The sequence below is a fragment of the Panicum virgatum genome, chromosome 1N (genome assembly GCF_016808335.1).
Source record: "Panicum virgatum strain AP13 chromosome 1N, P.virgatum_v5, whole genome shotgun sequence".
Classification (NCBI taxonomy): Eukaryota; Viridiplantae; Streptophyta; class Magnoliopsida; order Poales; family Poaceae; genus Panicum; species Panicum virgatum.
The window spans coordinates 3,986,452-3,996,101 of record NC_053145.1 but is presented as its reverse complement, the minus strand read 5'-3'; the positions used below and the strand labels follow the sequence as shown (position 1 = coordinate 3,996,101).

Genomic DNA, 9,650 nt, shown 5'->3' with positions numbered 1-9,650 from the left:
GCTAAACTCTGCCGCCCAGTTAAGGAGGAAAAAGGAGAGTCCTGTTCAAAGTGAAGAGAACGGAACAAGATGTCAGGTTCAAGGATGGCCTTCAGAAAAGCAGTCGAGATGTCTGGTTGTCAACTGGGGATAAAGCGGCGCGCAATGCTTGACCGGACTTTCAGTTTCAATCTGGCAATGCTTTGAAATGATTTCACACGTGTTTACGAGCCATGCAGAAGTAGGAAGAAACCACGGCATCCCCAACCAGCACGCAGTATCAGCCATTTGCTAATCCCCATCCAGCGGCGCGCTTCTAGTTCTTGGCGTCCCCCTGTTAATGCCATAGCTCATTGCTAATCCATTGCCTCTCAAGAAGTTCATTGCAAATTAGATCACCACCAAGGGGGGGAAAAGTAGTACATTCCGTTCTTGCACACCACATTAGTCAACGATGAACATTCTTTGGTGAGCCAATTACCAACAAGGAATCAGGCTATACATAGAAACCAAACTGGCTCTACTGCAATAAGTAAAAGACTAACGTTGAATAGCAGGTAAAAGCAAATATGTCAAGGAATACCAATATCAATACCCAAAAACGTATCTTTTAAAATCTCAATATTCGCATAATCAATGGTTGTTACCAAAGCAGCCATTTTCTTTGCACAAAGGAGTTGAACTTTTCAACAGATTATAGCAGCCTCTCAAGTGGATGGGGTTGCTCCAATTTCAATTTGCACCGTTTTGATTATCAAATTTATAGATATACAGATTGTGATACATTTCCAAATTGCCAGCCGACACCTGATATCAACTCAAGGGAAAGAAAGCATAACTGGGTTCTCACAAGGGAAAAATAAATCGGTACATGGCTTCATGCACACCACATTTTAGTAAGAAAAACTTATGTTGAGAGAGAAAATGAGGACCAGAGAAGTATCAGCCATCAGGCTGAGTTGGGGCCCAGAAGTTGCCACATTAGCACTGAAGAGTAGCTGCAATAAGTGAAGACAGAAACAATGAAGATAATGACGCAAGTGTATGATATGAAATCGGGATCATTATCTGAAGTAATGTAGCATATAATGACTCAATAATCACATAATCAATGGGCGGGTGGGTACAAAAGCAGCCATTTGTTTGCGCCAAAAGGTTGGACATTTTCTTAGGTTATTATACTAGGCAGGATCAATCCAAACGTGAAGGTCTGACCGTGTGAGCGAGCTAGGAAGCTGCTACCTGCTGCCGAAAATGGTGTGGATGTGTGCCCACAGCAGCCATGCAGTACTTGGTCCAATTTTCTTTTCCTAAGGCTGTGCAACTGATAAACAGGCAGAATCAAACTGGGGCTGCTTATTGTCTCCTTCCTCTTCTTCCCCCTCACGCTCTCTCCTCATTGGGCCATTGTCTACCATGCCAGCATCAGCTTCGGGCATCTGTTTGCATGCTGGTTTCTTTCATCAGGAAGCCATGCAGGAGAAGCTCCATTCCTCGTACAAGAAGTTCAGCACTGGATTTCCCATTCCTTACTTAGGCCTTGGACTTGCGCTTCTCCTTGTCGCCTCTCTCCCACCAGCAAGCTCCTGCTCTGAGAAGGAGAGGAGCTCCCTCCTCCAGTTCCTCACTGGGCTCTCGAAGGACGGTGGCCTTGGTTTGTCATGGAAGAACGGCACGGATTGCTGCACATGGGAAGGGGTTGCCTGTGGCACAGATGGGACAGTCACAGATGTCTCCGTGACATCGAAGTCCCTTGAAGGGCAAATCTCGGCGTCTCTGGGTATGCTCAGGGGCCTGCTGCGCCTCAACCTATCCCATAACTTGCTGTCCGGTGGCCTGCCGTTGGAACTGATGTCATCCAACAGCATCATTGTCCTCGACGTCAGCTTCAACCGCCTCGATGGAGAGGTGCATGAACTGCCATCGTCAACCCCTAGCCGGCCTCTGCAGGTATTGAACATCTCAACCAACTTGTTTACAGGGCAGTTTCCATCAACTACATGGGAGGTGATGAACAGTCTGGTTGCACTCAATGCCAGCAACAACAGCTTTACTGGGCAGATACCGAACCATCTCTGCAGCAGCTCGCCAGCCTTGGCTGTGATTGCACTCTGTTATAACAAACTCAGTGGACGCATTCCTCCTGGGCTTGGTAATTGCCCCATGCTCAAAGTGCTCAAGGCTGGAGCTGGACACAATGACCTCAGTGGGCCACTCCCAGATGAACTCTTCAATGCTACATCACTAGAGTACCTCTCTTTTCCCAACAATGGTTTGGAGGGAATACTTGATAGTGAGCACATTATCAACCTCAGAAATCTAGTTCATCTTGATCTTGGAGGCAATAGGCTAATTGGAAAGATCCCAGACTCAATAGGTGAGTTCAAGAGAATAGAGGAGCTCCATTTGAACCACAACAGCATGTCTGGGGAGCTGCCATCAACTCTGGGCAACTGCACAAATCTAAATATTGACTTCAAGAGCAACAACTTCAGTGGAGAACTTCATAAGGTCAACTTCTTCAACCTGCCCAATCTAAAAACGTTAGATCTCCTGTACAACAACTTCATCGGCACAATTCCAGAAAGCATCTACTCATGCAGCAAACTGGTTGCTTTGCGGCTATCTGGAAACAGATTACATGGGCAGCTTTCACCAAGCATAAGCAATTTAAAGCATCTTGTTTTCCTGTCACTTGCTGACAACAATTTTACAAATATCACAAATACGCTTCAGATCCTAAAGAATTGTAGGAATCTCACTTCCCTACTTATCGGGACCAACTTCAAAGGTGAGGCCATACCAGAAGATGAAATAATTGATGGTTTTCCGAATCTTCAGATTCTCTCCCTATCTAATTGCTCATTGTCTGGAAAATACCTCTTTGGTTATCAACGCTAGAAAAATTGCAGGTGTTGACTTTGCATACGAATCAACTCAGAGGATCAATACCTGCCTGGATCAAAAGCTTAAAATCACTTTTCCATCTAGACATATCAAATAACAAGCTTACAGGGGAAATTCCAACAGCCTTAATGGAGATGCCAATGCTAACGACAGAAAAGACTGCAACCCGTTTGGATCCAAGGGTCTTTGAGCTACCTGTCTACAAACAGCCATCACTCCAGTACCGGATAACCAGTGCTATCCCAAAATTGTTGAAACTTGCTAACAATAATTTCACTGGTGTGATCCCCCAAGAGAACGAAGTTATTCGGGATATGGTCGGAGTGGCACCAATTGAGGAGAAACTTACCCAGCATCGGCTGAGATGGTTTGGACATGTCCAACGAAGGCCTCCTGAGGCGCCGGTGCGTAATGGGGTTCTTGAGCGGGTCGATAATGTAAAGAGGGGTAGAGGTAGACCTAAACTGACGTGGGATGAGTCGGTTAAGAGAGACCTTAAGGATTGGAATATCTCTAAAGAGATAGCTTTGGATAGGAGCGCTTGGAGACTAGCTATCAATGTGCCTGAACCTTGAACTTATTTCTTTCGGGTTTCATCTCTAGCCTACCCCAACTTGCTTGGGAAAAAAAGCTATGTTGTTGTTGTTGTTGTTGTTGTTGTTGGTGTGATCCCCCAAGAGATCGGTCAGTTGAAATCACTCGCTGTACTCAATTTCAGCTCCAACAGCTTATCAGGAAACATACCACTGCAACTCTGCAACTTAACTAATCTGCAAGTGCTAGACTTGTCCAGCAACCATCTTACAGGTGCAATCCCAACAGCATTGAACAACCTGCACTTTCTTTCTGTGTTGAATATTTCTTATAATAACCTGGAAGGGCCTATTCCAAATGGGGGCCAACTTAGTACATTCTCAAATAACAGCTTTGAAGGGAATCCAAAGTTGTGTGGTCCTATCCTCCTTCGCAGTTGTGGCTCAGCAGAAGCGCCAATAATCTCGACAAAGCAATGCAGAAAGAAAACCATTATTGGGATTGCATTTGGTGCATTCTTTGGAGTTGTTCTTCTTCTGCTTCTGGTATATCTCCTCACCTCATTCAAGGGTAAAAGTTTGATAACCAAAAGCAAGCCCTGCAGCAACAAAGATGCAGATGCAATTTCACAGATGTCTAATTCAGAAGAGTCAGTAGTGATAGTGCCAAGAGGAAAAGGCGAAAAAAACAAGCTCAAATTTGCTGACATTGTGAAGGCCACAAATAACTTCCACCAGGAAAACATCATTGGCTCTGGAGGCTGTGGGCTAGTCTACAAGGCCACTTTACCTGATGGGACCAAGTTGGCCATCAAGAAGCTTAATGGTGAAATGTGCCCCATGGAAAGGGAATTCACAGCAGAGGTTGAAGCACTATCTATGGCGCAGCATGAGAATCTTGTGCCGCTGTGGGGTTACTGCATACATGGAGATTCAAGGCTCCTCATATACTCCTACATGGAGAATGGAAGCCTGGATGATTGGCTTCACAACAGAGACGACACTGCCAACTCAATTCTTGATTGGCCGATGCGGCTCAAAATTGCACAAGGAGCAAGCCAGGGCCTTTCTTATATCCATGATATCTGCAAGCCTCACATTGTCCACCGTGACATAAAGTCCAGTAACATCCTATTTGACAAAGAATTCAAGGCTTATGTTGCAGATTTTGGCCTCTCAAGATTAGTCCTTGCCAACAAAACTCATGTCACAACTGAGCTAGTTGGCACTCTGGGCTACATCCCTCCTGAGTATGCACAAGGATGGGTCGCGACGTTGAGAGGTGATATGTACAGTTTTGGAGTTGTCCTGCTCGAGCTGCTCACAGGAAGACGACCTGTTACGGCCTTGTCTTCATCGAAAGAACTTGTGAAGTGGGTGCATGAGATGACATCAGAAGGAAAGCAGATCGAGGTCCTCGATCCAGATCTACGAGGCATGGAGCATGATGAACAAATGCTGAAGGTTCTTGAAATTGCCTGCAGGTGTGTTGACTATAATGCATGCATGAGGCCGACCATACAGGAAGTGGTCTCCTGCCTCGACGGTATTGACCCCAAACTGTGGATGCAAAATTCAGTTAGGATAGAATGCAGTTAACATGATTCACTTGTAGTCCGTTATTCTTGTACAGTTTCTGACATATTGTCATTTTAGGCAATTTTTTTGTAATTCATTGATTTCCTTTTTCAAATTTTCCCAAATTATTTTGTAGCATGGGAAACAAAAAAAGAAAATCTAAAAGACATTTCAATGCTCATCTGCAGCATGGAAACCACACCAAAGAAGAATTGGATTGAAGAGCGGGATCCCAATTACTCTCAGGAGTTAATTGCATGGGAAAATGCCCAAATACATAACTAATGCTAACTCAAAAATCAACACAAGGTATTAAAAGATACTCCTATATGCATCATATATTCTGCAAAATGAGGAAAAGGCCGTTATATCACCAGTTTAATCATGTAAATATCATGCAATAGACCGTGAAAAGGACTAGACAGCTATGTAAATAGTGAGATTTTTTTTTTCAAAAACAATGGGGACCAACAGAAGCACAAAATCTGAAGCTAAGCACCAAGTTCTAACATTGCCCTTTCCTGCCACATTTCTGCAGCGACCACATCTTTGTTGGGTTTTATGCTTGAACCCCGATGCCCGCTCGGGAGTTCGGTTTGGGATAACCCTTCAGCTATTCACTGAGAACTAATCCGCAACTGAGAACCCAGTAACGCGCCGCGCCGCGCCCGCGCAATGGGCGACAAATTCAGTATCACGAACTACGAAGCTACGACACACATGGATGCTGGTTCAACTAGCGGACGGAGGGGTAAGCTGCGGAGACCAGACTGACCGTTGCAGCCAGCTGCGGCCGGGTGCTCGGCGGAGAGACCGCGGCGCCGCCGTTCGCCGTCGCCCTCCACCACTTCACTAGTCACCAACGAGGCAACGACGACGACGGGGGAGGTGAGAGGACGGGTTGGATAGAGCCCAGTATTTTTGTTTTTGAGGGGTAGAGCCCAGTAAATCATGGGCTCATGACCCGGCACCTTTGGGCCCAGAACGTATCTGCGTTTTTTTTCTTTTTTATATTTAAAAAAAATTAAAATTTCAAAAATATATGTCGGCTTTGGAAAATTTCAAAAATATACCCCGGTCGCCCTATGGGGGGCGATAGGGCTCAAATGTAATTTTTTTTTCTTCAAATTTGCAACGAAGTCCCTGGAGAAAAAAAAAAAGGGGGGCCTGTCGCCCCCCCCACGGGCGACAGGTCCCTGTCGCCCACCCCAGGGGCGACAGGCCAGTGGGGGCCGGTCGCCCCTCCTGCGGGCGACAGGGGGGTCCTGTCGCCCCCCCCCCCCCCCCACGGGCGACCAGGTCAGCCCGCCTATATAAGGCCTCCCCCTCATTCCCTCCTCTCATTTGACCTCAAAAAATCCAGAAAATAGAGAGGGGTGAGAAGAAGGGAAGCAGCGAAGTTCTGCCGAATTCCGCACTTGTGATCTACCGGTAACTTTCGTATAAATTCGTTGATATTGTATAACAATTTAATTTAATTAGCAGATTAGCTGAATTAGATTTGGTGCTTTAGAACACTGGTTTAGTATTACAATTTGAGTACTATTACAGACTTTTTCAAATAAAATAATTATACATTAGAATAGAATTATGATTGATATTGCAGTATAAGACAATAGAATTATAACAGTACATATATTTTCACGCATCGATTTGGTATACGATATGTGCATTGCTTAAATTATGGTTTGTTATTTGGCGCACCACATTATAGCGCCAATGTCTTCGTCAGGATCAACCTACATTCCGTGGAGCAAGTGTAAAGCCACTGTACCCAAAGGAATTGATGTGCCAATGTGCTTCTGCGGTTCGTTATGCAAGTTCATGCAATCTGAGGTTTTAGGAGATGACTACGGCATGAGGTTCTTTATGTGTGAGAACTACGAATATGATCCACCTAAGCGATATGGCAAAGACCGGGCCAAGGTAGCAGGACAACATACGCTATTTTTCTATATGACCTAACATTGAGTTATGATTCTAACTTGTGTTGGACAAAGTCTCCTCCGTCTCTTTGTGATTTTATGCAGTGGTTCGACACCGTGCAGTCGCAGCAGGCAAAGGACATTGTCGAACAAAAAGCAAGATGGGCTGCAGAACGTTGGCGCCGAATGAAGCACGAGGAACAGCAAGAGGAGAAGCGCAACAAAGAGCAAAAAGATCCGCAAGAGGATGGAGGAGGTGGATCGTAAGGCGGCGGCCGAACGTGAAGCTGACAGGGAGAGAAAGCGAGAGAGGGCACGCCGTGCGAAGGAAGCCGGGCCCGAAGCAATTTGGAAGGGCAAATATCCTAGGTGCACTCAGTAGAGTAGTACCATGTAATCCTGGCATTTTACATTCCATAAGGCATGGTGGGTTTAGATGCAACAAAAAATTATCTTGTCGCGTGCACATGCCACTGCAATTAGTTATTTGTGTTTTAAGTTGAGAGTTTAACTCTGTGTGTTGTAGCCTTTACCATTAATTTGCAGTTGTAGCTGGGAGCTCAAAATAGGAACCATAGTATATCTAGCTGCGAGTACGAGATCACAGGTTGCCACTGCTCAGCACGGCGATCACGGGTTTCCCAAATGTCGCATTCTTTGCCCAGACATACGTGACAAAAGACGACAACCCAATAGCAGTGCTCTTCCAACATTTCAAAAAGATGTGACAACACGGCAACCACACCAGCTCACCTTCAAAGCAGTCTCTCTGGCGAGGACGACGGACATGTCATTCTACAGCGAAGGTCTGTGGCGTGTAGTGGGGAAGGCGGCATCTAGGCGCGATCGACCGAGCGGCAGTAATGCAGTGCTGTGAGTCTGCATGCACAGAGATGCATCGAGTAGTCATTTCGAGAATCGAATCTAGCCTTTTCAGTGTTAGGTCAGCTAGCCTCTTCACTGTGTTGTCATGTAGGTTTTTTAGGTGCATTTACACTCCACACTCCGGGTATCAGACCTTTGTGCGCCTATAAATACTCCCAAGTTTGTGAACTCCCAGCACAACTCAAACATCAAACCTCATTGTATACCCAATGTCTGGAGGTGGGTCTAGCGGGAAGAATTACTATGGTTTTGGGAAAGGAAAAGGGGGAAGAAAGGGAGACCCCATAATATGGGAGGGGCCTCTTGGACCTGATTCCTTTCCGGAACCAGTGTTTGAGTTTCCGCCACAGCACAAGAGTGAATTTACCAATGAAACTCCTCTTCGACAATACGATAACCGTAGAGAACCGTGGCCAAAATGCAGACATGGTGAGGACTGCTTAGTGCAGATGTGCACCGACGGGATGGATGGCGGTCGGCGTTTCTTTAAATGTCCACATGCATGGGTAATACTCGGTTGTTTTATTTCTTTATCTTTAATGAGACACCTTACATGGAATTTGTTTTGCAGTCTTCCGATGCACCAGAAAACTGTGGTTTTACTAGGTGGGTAGATCATGCACCAATTGATTCTGTTCAGGAGTTCATCGAGTACCTCCAGATAAAGATCTTTGATCTAGAATGTAAGGTGAACCATTATGAGGAAGTGAGCGAGGGTAACAAAGACGACGAAGTTGATGATATCAGCAATGCAGCCGTTTCACATGATGAACCATGCACTATTCCTTACTGCAACTGCCCTTGTCACAAGAAGAAGGGCCATGCGCCTCCGGCACCACCGCCTGCACCACCTGCAATGGGTGGATACTGCGGAGAAGGCTCAACGCAGTTTGCTACGTGGGGGTACGGCTACTAGGACTACCCTAGTGCTAGTGACATGCTGTATCATTGTGTTTATTCTGTTTTTTTTAATTACCTAAGGCATGTTAGGTTAGTCCGGAATCTGTTTACCGTAGTTTGCAACGGGTTCTGACATGCCACTGCATGTGTGATGTGTGTTTCATTATTGTTGTATTATGATGTAAAATTTGGTGGTTCACATTACGTAATGCATTTCTTAGTTCTTATTTCTTATCGTTATATTAATTACATGTGTGCTTTTAAGTTACCTGTAGATCAGGAGTACGCAATTCGGCAGAGCTTCGCCGCTTTTCTTCTCCTCACCCCTCTCTTTTTTTTCTGAATTTTTAGGCTCAAATGACAAAGGGAATGACGGCGAATGGTGGCCAGGGTTTAAGCAATAACGGAAGCAGCAGCAATTAGTGGATTCATGTTGAGTTCCTCGTGTCAAAAAAAAAAAGAAATGGTTAAGGATACAATCAACCAAGAAATTATTACTTCGAACTTCTAAGCTCTATTGGTAGAAGTAACTAATAAGTACAAATAAATGATAATCGAAATCGTCCGAATTGCTTCGAGACCTCGTTTTTAGTTTCTAATCATTATAGGTTTGTGTAAATCAACGTGAAATCTGCATCTACCAGACATCCGCGTTGACAAAAAAGTTTATAGTTCGAAATCACATGAAAAATAGTTTCTCTAGTGTCATCCTTTAGAGGCCGTATCACCCACCAAAATTGACATCCGACACCTTCCGTAAATTTCATGATAATTCGAACTCGATTTCCAAATCCTTCTGCAAATATATCACAATAAATCTTCGGACGCTGGAGGAATTTTATGCAATTCAATAGGCTTTGTTGGCCAAAAAGAGGGGGGCCTGTCGCCCCCCCCCCAACGGGCGACAGGGGCCTGTCGCCCGTTGGGGGGGGGCGACAGGCCC

The 9,650-nt window shown here is 45.2% G+C and overlaps 1 pseudogene; it reads left to right on the top strand.

Moving 5' to 3' along the window:
- The first annotated feature begins 1,227 nt into the window (after nucleotides 1-1,227).
- On the top strand, nucleotides 1,228-5,112 carry LOC120654671 (annotated as a pseudogene).
- The last annotated feature ends 4,538 nt before the right edge of the window (nucleotides 5,113-9,650 follow it).